The sequence below is a fragment of the Phodopus roborovskii genome, unplaced genomic scaffold (assembly GCF_943737965.1).
Source record: "Phodopus roborovskii unplaced genomic scaffold, PHOROB, whole genome shotgun sequence".
NCBI lineage: Eukaryota > Metazoa > Chordata > Mammalia > Rodentia > Cricetidae > Phodopus > Phodopus roborovskii.
The window spans coordinates 52,958,862-52,972,819 of record NW_026126517.1 but is presented as its reverse complement, the minus strand read 5'-3'; the positions used below and the strand labels follow the sequence as shown (position 1 = coordinate 52,972,819).

General features: G+C 41.3%; 1 pseudogene; it reads right to left on the bottom strand.

Annotated features, from left to right (window-relative positions):
• Nucleotides 1–13,609, bottom strand: part of LOC127231705 (60S ribosomal protein L7-like) — a 31,333-nt pseudogene extending 17,724 nt beyond the window's left edge.
• Between the last annotated feature and the right edge of the window lie 349 nt (nt 13,610–13,958).

The window sequence follows — 13,958 nt, the reverse complement described above, 5'->3', positions numbered from 1 at the left end:
AAAGCCTAGAACGATATACTTCATACTTTAAAAGACTATACATAACAATTTAGAGTACTTTATCCAGAAAAGCTATCAGCTTTAATTGAAGGAGAAAGAAAAATTTTCTATGATATAAACATCCAAAAGAATTCATGTCCATTGGTCCTACAGAGAATACTGGAAGCAATACTTCCTCAAGAGAGGAATAAACATATCCAGGGGGCCAGAAAGAAAAATAAATGTAGTTACCAAAATACCAAGCAAGACTAAGAACACAAACAACAGAAAAGCAACAAAATTACCACAATTAACACACATCTTTTAAAAATAACATTAAACATGAATGGCCTCAACCCTATTTTCTTCATTTTCCCTACTTTTTATTGTTTTATGTGCTGAATAATTTTTAAATCATTGGATATTCAGTAGATACCTGACTGACCTGAAATTCCCAGGCAATCATTCATGCTGCTGTTTCTCTGTAGGTTGAACTTTGCATAGATTTGGGTCACAAACCCTTATCTAAGCCTCTGTCTGTGAGGGTCCCATGAGTCCGGCATTAGGTTGGGCTCCTTAAGAAGGATTAACAAATAGCCCCGGGTAGGAGTTCATGAATATGTCACTTATTCAGACTAAGAGTTATGAGTTTAGGAGATAAGCCCCTAATCTATGCCAAAGAAAGTCTTCATAGTGAATTATGGGGGAGATGCTTTCCTCCCTTGGAACCTAAAATGAGCCAAACTTGCTGGGCACCTTTTCCTCTCAGTAGATGGATCCCTCAAGAATCTCTCAGCCATAGAAAATAGCATCACTCAAGAGTCGCCTGCAGGAATAGTGCTTACAGTACTTGCACATTGAACTTGAAGGTGTGTTTGGACTTAAAGGTGTGCTGGGCATAATTTATTCAGCATTTCTAGGTGTTTTGTAATGTGAGATACTATACATCATTGCATTGTTAGAAATGGATTTTCTACGTATGCTCTTAAGACAAAAATCACAAAAGAATTCTTTTGTGATTTTCGTTATGTAGTACAGTGCAGATTATATTAGCTGGTTAACAAACCAAGGAGAATTAGTCAAGGTTAACATATTACTAACTTATACATCCTGATCACAAGGGACTTGGGTGCTTCTAGCACATGGCCAGTGCCTCGAAGGGAAGAGATCATCAAACAGAAAATGGTACAACCAAAGATACCTTGGAGATTTCATCCATTCATCAATTATTTGATGTATGTTTGTAGCATAGAAACTGCTGGGATTCGGTTCCTGCAACACTTGAGGAACAGTGAACACATACTCGAGTAACAAAGATGCAGATCCTGTTAGAGACTCCAGAGAAACGTAACCTTGTGAAGGCTTGGAGGGTGTGAGGAGGAAAAGGGGAGAGAACCCTCTCCATGAAGAACTAAGAATTAAGATGAGTCCTGCCAGTGAGGAGAAGAGGCTTGGGTAGCTTACAGGTGGGAAAGAGGCATCCCTGAGAAGAGCAGGGAGGAGGGCCCACTCAGGGAAACAGGCTGTAGTTTAGGGTGGGAGAGTGCAGAGAACCCAAATAACAGTCAGGAGCAGGCAGAGGGTCCTAATACTAGAAACCAGCATTCTCAAATTGGCCCCACATGGGAATTGAATCGTTCCTCCCAATTCCCTAATCTGCAGCTCGCCACAGCCATAATCCTCCTGCCAACTGTTTTATTCAGCCCTGTGTTCAAGCAAGCTGTTTTCGACCACATCAAATATCTCCAAGGCCCACGCAAGCCACAGGAATGCCTAGAACACCTGCTTCTGGGGTATTTTGGACTGCTTTTTCCAAATCCCTAGCCTCTGCAATTAGTGTGTCTATCTAGGAGTTCTTGCATCTGTTGTTTTTAATGTAATTCTGTCTGCATTCACTCAAATAACAAACCATCGTGTTTGAGTGTAATAAAAAGTTTCTCTTAAAGCTTTAGAAAACACAAAGAGCTCTTGATACATGATAGAAAATCCCTAGCCTTCCTTGTAAAATCTCCACACATTTTTGTGATATGTGAATTTATGTAGCTCCACTTCGAGTCAACCAAATGTATGTATACACAGAGACTTATAGATTCGTGTGGTAATTTCAAACAGTAACAACTGTTTAGAATTTTATTGTCTCCCTTATCTTACACTGCCACTCATTAACTGCTGCATGCTCTTAATGGTTTGTAAATTATTGATTTGATTTTACTTTTCTTTCATAATTGTCTTTTTAGTAAGTAGTATCTCCCCCCCCCCTCCCCGCTTTTAACAGAAGATTTAAAAATCATGAGTGGTTTCTCTATGATATTGCATCAGAGAATCGCTGAGAACAGGTTGGGGTGACAATAGTGTTCGCTGGGGTTTTGTGTCTATTGTAGGAGAATATCAACATTTAGTGGAATTCACATTAGCTCAGAGCTTTAAGTGTCTGTCTACTATTTCTTCCCCATGGTGAGTAGAAAAGTTGCTGTGCATGACATGATTTTTTTTTTAAGTAAATTTTCATTGACCAAGGTTCCTCACTGAGTTTCAATGCCAATATAAAAAAAAATTCAAATGTTATACTTAGGTGTGTGATCTCATTTTCTTTACTCAACTCCTTTGGAGATTTTATTAAAGCTATTCACATTTCCTATCAATTCTCAGATGGAATACACTTCCGAGACATTAATCACATGAAATGGAGTTATTTTCATTAATCCTTTATATGCAGCTGAAAATAGACTTGAGAGGCATGTACTAAAAAAACATTATGCTTAGATATGAAGAACATCCAGTGGGAGGATGATCCGGGCACAGTTATCTTTTCCAGGGTACTATCATAACTCTAATGCCACACTAGAGCATTTCTTTGCAAAATTAGGATTTGTCAAATGACTTTCCTGAGTGATGGCATTGCTTTAGTCCTATTATCCACCTGTCCATCAGGTCCAACTGTTCAGGGCACACCAAAGACAAATAAAATCCAGCCCAAACTGCGAGCTGGCTGACACAGTCACATTGCACTTGGGGCTGTGTCTCACCCGTTCTAGCTATGTGTCTAGTTCTGTGGTGCAACATGTCTAGCTACAGACCAACTGCCTACAAAACAGGTCAAGAAAATACATTGTTATCTTGTACTTCTGACTCCTAATCATCCTTTGAAAAGCCGAGCTTTGGGATGATAAAGACATTTAAAAAGAAAAACAGCTCTTGGAAGCAAAATAATGGCCAGAAATATAAGACTTTCTGTGCTTTATTAAGTTCTAGCTCTTGTAGACACAAATCTCAGCAGCCATTGCCACCACACTATTTGGCTGAGCAAAATGTTAGAAGCAGTGTTCATGGCTATCTCAAAGTGTCTGGAAAGAGTGGGATGGGACATAATTACTAGGTTGGTTTCTTGGTAAAAAGCAGCATCATACTTATGGGTTTTTGTCCCTTAGGAAAGAGCTTTCAATCTTTAATGAAAGGAGACTATTATAGGAATAAGGAACTTTACAAACTACCAATACCTAATGTTTATTAAGTGGTGAGTGGTAATAGTAAGAACTGCATAATCCTATTTTCTTTTGTTTGACCTTCACAACTGTGCAGTAAACCTGGCACCTCCAGCAGCCCTTTCCACAGACAAGGAGCCAGAAGCAGAGAGTAGTTAACATCTGGTTCAAAATCAAGATGTGATGAGGAAGATTTGAACCTGGGTAGTTTCATCACAAGCCTTGAGTAATTAAGCATCAATATACCAAACAGTACTTACCCATTATGTGTATAACATCATCCTGATGTGGCCCCTGGACTCTAATCCCAATAATGAACTAAATTAAGAAGCTTGGGGGTGGGGTGGGGTGTGAGTGGCGAATGCCTTTAATCCCAGCACTCAGGAGGCAGAGGCAGGCGGTTCTCTGTAAATTTGAGGCCAGCCTGGTCTACAGAGCGAGTTCCAGGACAGCCAAGGCTACACAGAGAAGTTCTATCTTGAAAAAAAAGGCTTGGAGGAAACACAATGAAAATCCCAAATTTTTTTTTTAAATCTATTCCTCAAGAGCCATTTATTTTGTGAGTTAAGATATTTTTCTTAAGTTAGATACCTACCATTTACTACCATCCTACCTGGATCTTGGCCTCTGTGATGTGTGTAGAGAAGCCCTAGCCATGACAGCTCTATATCTTTGGTTGGTCGAATACATGTGCTCTTTCTTCTCCCTTCCCCATGCAAATCAATTTTCTCTAAGTGAATCCTAGCTGCTCTCCATGCTGCTGTCCTTGAGCTCACAGTATCCCTTCCTTCTTTATATAGTAGCCCTTGTAAGCCTGGAATTATTCTGTGAGTTTTCCATCTATCTCTGGTACAAGCCTTGAAGTTACATAGAAAAGTGTTCCAAAGACTCAGATGGAAAATTCAAAGGCTCCAAAACTAGAGTGTGCCAAGCATGCGCCAAGATGCTAGGAAGGCGCCTAGCATCTCGTAGTGTCTAAGAGACATGCTTCAGCTCCTATAGGCAAAAAGATGAGCTGTGTGAATGAACAAGGTCAGTGACACTCTTTCCGTGTGTCTTAGTTCATTTTGGTGACTCCACATTTAGGTGTTAGTCCATTCAGGATGCTAGAACAAAATACTACAGACTGGGTGGCTTATAAAGAATATACATTTTACTTCCCACAGTTCTGAAGATGGGGAAAACTATGATCAAGGTGCCCAAAGACTTAAGTTTCTGGACTGAGCCTTTTTTCTGGCTCATAGCTGCGCGCTCTATAGTGCCCTCTGTGGTGGAAGTGGGAAAGGGTCTTTGGGGGTCTTTCTATGAGAGGATCCACCTCCTAACCTTGGTGGTTAGGACATCACACACAAACTTCTAAAGACATGAATGAAGGCGGGATTTTTGTGTTTTTGTTTGTTTGTTTTGGGTTTTGTTTTGTTTGAATCTGATCCCCTTTCAACAGCAGGAATAACCCCAACTGCATAGCAGCCTATAAAGAGGAGAGACACACTCTTCTCTGACAGAAAGGAGAAAGGGGTCTATGGCCATACAACCCTGAACAGGCCCAATCTCATCTGATCTCAGAAGTTAAGTAGGGTCAGGCCTGGTTAGTACTTGGATGGAGAGAAGGGGAAGCTGATTGGGATTCAAAAGAAGAAAATAACAGAAAAAAAAATTCAAAAGGTCACATTGCCTGTACAAACTAGTAGAGTCACCATTATTAAGTAGAATTCACTCGAGGATGTCTTCAGATTAAGAGAACAATCAAACACAATTGTTTACCAGAGGAACACAACAATTCAAAGTGTCTTTTCTCACTCTTTGCCTTCTTCTCTTGAAGTGGGATCTCTCACTGGACCCAGAATGCATAGTTTTTCAGCTAGACTGGCAGCCAGCAAGCCCCAGCTCAAGAAGGGAGCTAAAATTCAAAAAACAAAGTAAGATTACTCATGGGAATGTAAATTGTACAATCCCTTTGGGAGACTGCCAGTATCTACTGGACTTGAATCCAAAAGTCTCATGACCCGAGAAGTACACTTTCAGGTATATTTCTCACACAAATGCCTGCATGCATATGCACCAAAAGAACATTGTATTAATGTTCTGGGCATCATCACAATGTGCCAAAGTAAAAATAGCTTAAATGTTCACCTGCAGGTTAAAGACTCAAATTAGCACATGTGGTATAGCTGTAAGAAAGATGCTATAAGCTGCAAAATGGACACTAGCGTATACAACAGCATGAACAAGTCTTACAAAATATTATTAAGCAAAATAAGCCACACAAAAATACATTCTATATGACTAAATGCTAAATAATGAAAATGTCTTGATTTGACTATGAATGTCCACCCACATTCCCATATATTAAATACTTAGTCTCTAGCTGAAGATTCTATTTAAAGATGTTCTGGAAACTTCGGAGCTAGGCATATCTGGAAGAGTAATGGGGAAACCTTTGAAGGGGATAGCTACCCTCTGGTCCCTTCTCTCTTCCTTCTCATTCAGCAGGCAGCGACAGTTTTCCTCTACCACATGCTGTTGCCACCATGATATTCTACCCACAAGTCTAGCATCCGGCAACTGTGAAATGAACCTTCTGAAACCATTAGCCTAAATTAAACCCTTCCTTCTGTAAGTTGCTCTGTTGGATATTATGGTCAGAGCTACGCCAAGGTAGTTAACACAAATGTAATAAAGGAGGAATTGCACGTCCTCTCGGTAGCTCTTTTTGTAATAACACTACGCGCTTTGAATAAAAGCGTGTTTCCCTGAGAGGTGGAAATACTTTAATAAAAGTTTTAATTTAGGGGAGCAGACAGCTTTGGGAGAGGTTTGTGACCTGAGTTATGAGTGTGGGATAAGAGAAGATGTTCTGGGAGTAGGAAAGTCGTCAGAGTGTATGTGAAAGTGCTTGCTGTAAAGTGATGCTCTCAAAGCAATTTCATGTGCTAGTCTGGGTGAAAAAGAGGGTGAGAAGAAATGCAAGGGAGGGGAGGGGCAGTTCATGCCAAGTCCTTCTGATTTAATCAAGCTTCAGGAGAGCGTTGGGAACTGTCAACAGTGAAAATGTGGGTTCTCAGGCCAACTGTATGTAAGATAGATTAGAAAGGTCCACATTCCTTCCCCAGACCTCCCTTCCTCCAATTTGAGGGCACGGGAATCATCAAGCTCTCAGGAGCACTCAGACTCACTCTTTGTCATTGAGCTCATTAGCACCAAAAAGTATCAGATAATCAGAACTGGGGAACAGGTTCAGAACTCTCTGTGAGTCTGTCTACGGAAATGTCTTAATGATGATGACTGATTGATTGACTCACACCCAAAGTTTCCACACACGTAAGCATTCGTTTGTACTGACTCTTCCTGACCTCCATCAAGTCAAAACTTGCTGTCCCTGGGCTTTTCTCTTCAAAACAAGTTGTACCAGTTATGACTCTAAAATTCTAGCTACAAAAGTCAAGTATTCTATTTTTCCCACCACTTGCAAACTGAGATGTCTACTTTGCCCAGTCAGGCAGCTGAGAACCTAACAAGCATATAAATAGCCATTCAACCACATTATTAAACAGGAATGCTAATTAAAATGAAATGTCATTTCACAGCTGTCATGTGGAGTAAGATTTAAAAAACAGACCATGCAACTAGAGGAAAAGGAAACCCACACACTGTAGGTAAGGTTGGCTTGGATGGGTGCTCTGTGTAAAAACCCTTCAGAGCTAAGACCACATTCATTGCCAAGCCAGAGAGTCTACGTGCGTGTAGAAACCACACAGACAATTTCAAATAGTCATCATTTAAAAAGTTTAAAAAATAAAATATGATAAAATGAATTGCTAGATACACATTTAAAATAGGTATACACAGTCTATGCCTGACTCTTCTTCATTATTAAATCTTTTAAAAAAAAAATCCATAAAAGCACTCAGTTAAATTGTCATTAAAGCTTCTTAGTCTTTATTCTACACTTAAGTGGTTACAGATCAGGAACTGTAGTCCACTATTCCAGAAGCCCTGCTGTCAGTGACACTAGTCCTCAGGAAGAGTGACACATTTAAAGAAATAGATTTATTGCAGCAGTTGTATGTATTAAAAAGAAAATCCAGCTCACTTTTTTAGGAGAAAACTGATGTTGCGATCATTTTTTTTTTTCAGTTTGCCAAGCTGTGTCTGTTTATTAACTGACCAGATTACAAAAATACCACAGGCACCGTAGTTCATCCATCTAATAAGCCTGTTTACTGGTCTTCCCTGTTGCCAGCATCGCCACCTTCCACAAAGTGAGTGGCCTTTTTCTTCATCCCGCCCCGTGGAGAAGACAGTTTGAAAGGCCACAGGAAGTTGTTGGCTTCCTTGAAGCGTTTCCCCACTGTGTAGATCTCATGGATCAGATCCTCCATGCAGATAATGCCGTATTTACCAAGAGATCGAGCAATCAAGGAATTGTCCGTCAAGGCAATTCTCTTCTTATTGATTTTGCCATAGCCACACTTGTAGATGAGCTCATTTCCTGACTTCAGGTTGGGGTACCCCCATGCAATGTATGGTTCCATGATCCTCAGCATGTTAATCGAAGCCTTGTTGAGCTTAACAAAAGTGCCATTGAAGATCTGATAAAGACGGAGCAGCTGCAGCACCTTGAGGACCTTTGGGCTCACACCATTGATACCTCAGATTTGGATGACGAATGCCAGCTTGGGTTCTGCAGGCACGTAGAAGTTTCCGGCTTTCCTTGCCATCCTAGCCATGCGAATCTCTGTCCGGTACATCTGCCAGTATTCCTTGTGATAATGCTTTGCCTTTTCATAGATGAGCTTCCTCCGTGCCTTCCAGAGTGTCTTCAGTGCAAACTTTTTCCGGAAGCGCTTCACCTTCAGCTCTGCGATATTCCTTCACTTTTTCTTAAGGGTCAGCAGGAACCTTCTTTTTCTTCTCCGCTTGGCCTCCTTGGCTCCTTCCAGTGGGGGGAGGGGAACTGTTGTGATCATTTCTGAGCTGCAACACAGCATGCTAGACTATGCATATTAGCATTAGGTCAGTGGTTCTCAACCTGTGGGTTGTGATCCCTTGGGTGGTCACATATCTGATATCCAGCATAGCAGAAATTTACATTATGATTCATAACTGCAGCAAAGTTACAGTTATGAAGTGGCAATGAAAACAATTTTATAATTTTACGACTGGGGAGGGGTCACCACAACATGAGGAACTATGTTAAAGGGTTACCCCATTAGCAAGGGTGAGAGCCACTGCTTTAGGTGAAAAATGTTGAATGGGTGTTTATGGTATGATGTTGCTTATATAAATTTGAAATCTTTTTCAGAACATGATTCAAAAGTCCAACGGAAATAAGTACTTTAAAATTGTACTTAGCATGGGGAACTAAGCTTCTGTTTCACCAGAATCCCAGGTCAAACACCTCAGGTATTTTCTAGAAAGGAACTCAGGGGCCATCTGTTTTACTTTTCTCATTATAAAAGTCGTGGTTCAGAGGGGTTGGGAGTGGCCTGGGGCACGTGCTTAGTGTTGGCAGAACTGACTGGAGTTAGAACATCATCAGTACCAAAGTCCCAAGTCAGGCCTGATCCGATGACTCAGCAGGTAAAGGTGCCTGCTGCCAAACCTGCCAGCCTGGGTTCCATCTATGAAACTGCACCATGAAAGGCAAGGACTGATTCCCACATGTGTGTGGTGACATGCATGTGTGAGCACCTGTGTGTTCACTCTCACACACCTACAAACTAAAACAGATTAAACTGCAATAAGAAACAAGTGAGCAAACAATAGACAACGGTGTGCTGTTGGATTAGTTCTTGTTTCAAGTTGAGATGCACATACTGAAGTCTGCACAGCTCAACACCACTTCAGAAAGTCAGTGGCAGATCTCCATGCCAGACATGTCCAAAGACCTGGCAGACCTTGATGTGATTCTGTGACCAGGAGACTGAGGTTTCTCATCTGTGAGTATAGGAATAATGCATTATAAACCACATATACAGTGTTTGAAACATGAACACAATAAGCATGGAAGAATGTTGTTTTCTTTTACCTCAGTTGCTATAAGGCACAGGATGCGGAATGGGCACATGTCTGCTCTGAGATGTTGAGATAAACGTGTGGCAGATGAGGTGAAACAGCCATTAAACTGGAATGCCATTGAATGACAGCAACTAACCACAGTGCTATGTGTCGTGTGCCATAGCCAGCTTTCAGTTCATTCACTTAACACATGGTTCTCTGCTGTTTAAACAGAAGAACTACGAAACACCGTTGATTCCTCCACAAAGCATATGAGAAGCAGACTAAGATCCTCTTTTAGACATCTACATTTTAATGCTGAGAGTTGTAGATGTGCTATGTTGCATGTCAAGGAGGACCTAAGATTGCTAATCAGCTATGTTTAAAACAAGGTACTCACCCTAGATTATTTAGGGGCCCAGTATAACCACAGAGTCCTTCAAATGCAGAGAGGCATAGAGTTTACAACTGGAGGAAGATTTGAAGATGCTACAATGCTAATTCTGAAGATAAAAAAGTAGGAAATAAGCCAAAGCATGTAGCTGTATTCTAGAAGCAGAAACAGTTTTCTAGAATGGAAACAGATTCTCTTCTCCAGTTTCCAGGAGTGCAGCCATGCTAACAGTCTGTTTGTAGCCCATACACTCCATTTCAGGTTCCTGGCCCCACAGAAGTACAGAATAGCAAGTGAGTGTTATTTGCTGAATTTGTGGTGATGTGTTCAGGGCAGTAGGAAACTAACACAGAGCACTTTGAAGAGAGCAGCACAAAGCTGTGTTAGTGCAAACATCAGCACAGAACACAAATCGTTGTACAGTGTCAGTCACTGGGACAGTGCTGGGGTCAAGACTATCCATGTGTAGTCTACCTGGCTTCGCATCAACAGAATGAGGCCATTACTTGAGGTCTAATCCCAATCTTCTTGCTGCCATGTCTAAGCCTGTGCTCATGTCACTAATGACTCTGACACATCCCATGAAAGGCACCAGAGGGAAGAAGGCCAAGAACAATGTGAACTCAGAGTGTCACTCATTGGCCAAGGTCTGTCTGTATTTTACTTGAAGTTAACTTCAAATGCTTGTTGTTGGTCTCCAGTTATCTCTCAGGATACTATTCTGGGACCTTCTTTGGTGGCACACTAAATGTATGGCCCAATTCTTCACTTCTCTTTAGAACACACATAACCACACATGGCCCAACTTTAAGACCCTGCTCCTTGACCTCAGACTTTGACATTTAATTTGCTTTGACAAATGGAATTTTGGTAATGTAGCAAGAGCAGAGGCATGAATTGTTTTTATACAATTGGTCTCTCTCACTCTCTCCTTAGTGAATGGTCAACTATGGACACATACTTCAGCCCAGAAAAATGAGAATCCTGTGGAACAGATCTGACTCCGGTACTTCAGTGGAACCCAGAGTTCAAAGCCTCCAGTCAAACATAGCCTGACAGGCTTGTTGTTGACTTTTAGACCATGAATCCAAGAACTACTGTTTTAAACTACTATGTCTTTGAGTGATTTTTTTTTTCTCACAATACTATGCCAATAGCTGATTGATGAACCTTCTAGGTGACAGCTTTCCTAACTAGTTTTCTAAGAGGAATGAACATGTCCTACTTTGTGCCTATTGTACTGCTACATATGTGTATATCTGACTTGTTCTTTTCTTTTTTTATGTGCATTGGTGTTTTATATGCATGTATGTCTGTGTAAGAATTTGGATTCCCTGTAACTGTAACAGACAGTTGTGAGGTGCCATGTGGGTGCTGGGAATTGAACCCAGTCCTCTGAAAGAGCTGTCAGTGTCCTTAACCACTGAACCATATCTCCAGATCCCCCGACTTACATTTCTTTTGTTGTTGTTCATTTTTTAATTAATGTTTTTACATTCCAATCCCAGTTCCCCCTTCCTCTTCTCTTCCCAAACCCTCCACTTCCCACCTCCCATCTGCTCCATGGAGAGGGTAAGGCCTCCATTAGGAAGTCTACTAAGTCTGTCCCCTCATCTAGTTGAGGCAGGACCAAGGTACCTCTCCACCCCTACACCACTGTGTCTAAGCTGGGCAAGGTATCTCTCCATATAGAATGGGTTCCACTACTGACTTAAGTTTTTTGAGGGTTGGTATCTTAGTTAGGGTTTTATTGTTGTGAAGAGACACCATGACCATAGCAACTCTTACAAAAGAAAACATGTCATTGGAACTGCCTTACATTTTCAGAGGCTTAATCCATTTCCATCATGGTGGCAAGCATGGCAGCATGCAGACAGACCGGGTGCTGAAGAAGGAGATGAGAGTTCTATATCCAGATCCCCGGTAGTAGGAAGTGAGCTGCTTAACCTCCTGAGGCCTCGAAGCCCACACCTAGTAATGCACCTCCTCCCACAAGGCCACACCTCTTAACAGTGCCGCTCCCTATGGGTCTACAGGGTCACTTTCTTTCGAGCCACCACAGTAGGTTATTTCACTTTGATTCTGTGACCCATAGCATGACCCACAGAATATAGTAGGTCTTAATAACTTTCTATGGAAATAAAGTTAACTCAGACACAAGGAACATGTCTTTTCATGTCTTGACATTGATATAGGAGCAGCTCAATGGGAGGTTCAGATAAGTCTCTGGGCTGCTGCATATGCCATGCTTTGTTGGCAAACTGAATAAATCACATCTGTCAGTCACAGACGTTCTGCTTTTTCAAGCATCCACGAATGCTAACGTGATTCAAGAAACAAATTAATCTCAAAGTAATAATGAATTTGTAGTTGCTTGGTGATGATGTGCACATCCTCTATGGATGGCTGGGGAAAACTTAGTGACAGTAAGGAACAAGCAGTTTTGCCAACTAACAAGAGACCACGACAGTTCGAAATGTTAGGACCTTCTCCTCCAGGCCATTCTGCTTGAAGAGATCACAGAGAAATCATCTCTGTGCTGCCACTGCCTCCTTATGTGTTGGCCAGGGATCTCTGTGGCAGCATGCTGCTCTGGTTTAGTCTCTCCTGACACTCCAGGTGACTACACATTCACAAGGACAGGGTGCCATCAGACTTCAAAACACCGCAAAAAAAAATGATAAGCTTTCATTCCTTCTCCACCTCTCACCACCAGAGCTGCTATGCATACCATCTCCCAGCCTAGCCTTGGGTTGTAATTAGAGTCATTACTGGAAGGTATCTTTGAAAAGAGAAGTTTTACTAGGGAAACAGCAGATCGCTACACGAAAGATTGCCAGCACGCAAATCATGGTTGCACTGATGACTTGAAATGTGGAAACCATGGCAGGGAGTTACCTTAAATTGTGAATTCCCATCCTAAATTTTTATGCTAGTATTTGCAACCATGGAAGCTCTTTCTTTAAAGAGCTTTAAAGGCATTCCCCCCTTTTCATTGTAATTCATTAAAAGATAGCTCAGACCTGTAGCTAGAAGATAATGTAGAAATATTTGAGAGTTTAAAGTCATGTTGTGGGGAATGGAACAGAGGTCAGGGGAAGAGAAGCAATAGGCCGATGATGACTTCATTGAGAATCTATAACCACTCACGAGCAGCTTCTAAAGTCTTAACTTAAGCCATGAGCCAAGCACAGCTCCTCTGGCTGACAAAACTATAGATTAGGAAAGAGTATTTAATTGAAATACTTGTTGAAAGCATGAATGAGCATAATGATGAATGCTAACCTCTTGCTCTTACTCAACTTGGTCCTCCTCTATTGAGCATCCCAGACTCCTGGGGCAGCGAATGGCTTTCCATTTCCCAACACCATCATTCATGCTGCAATTACTTCTGCATCCTTTATCTCTTCATGGAGCCCACCATAGGCTTTATTAAATCTTCACTTAACATCCAAGTCATGGTTCAATCTGCTACATCCACACTCTAGCAATGTTTTAGATATGTGTACAATGGCCCAGACTAATTACATTACAATTATCTCAAATGTAAGAACAATCATTTTTATCACCACAACTGACTTTGAAAAGCTCACTTTACTTATGCCATTTGATTTTTCCAGTACCTTCCAAGACAGATTGCAAGTTACTTCACTGCATGATAAAATCTTGCATAATTACTCATATCATCTTCCTCTAGTACACATTTGTCCTTCATCCATCCACAGAACTGGCTGGGCAGTGGTAAATAAGCCATGGTTCTAGGCTCCAGGGTCTATGTGAGGGAAGAAAAGGCAGTGGGAGAATGTTAGGTAAGATATCGTCAGATCTCTGGGTAGGAAAGAAACAAAGTACACAGAGATCAACATTTCACAGTAGACAACAAGGTCAAAACAAACCAAGCATACTAGATTTTAGTTTAGATCAAGATAATGAGAGTAGAATCGGGATACATGTTACCTACCATGTCTTTTAGACACAGCACTTAGATTAATTGGCTGATTAAAATGCCACAAATTGTGGAAGGGATCTAGGATAACTTGAAGACAATGCTGTGAAATCCTGTGGGAACACAGGAGGAATAGGTGGGCGGGGGAGGGGGCGGC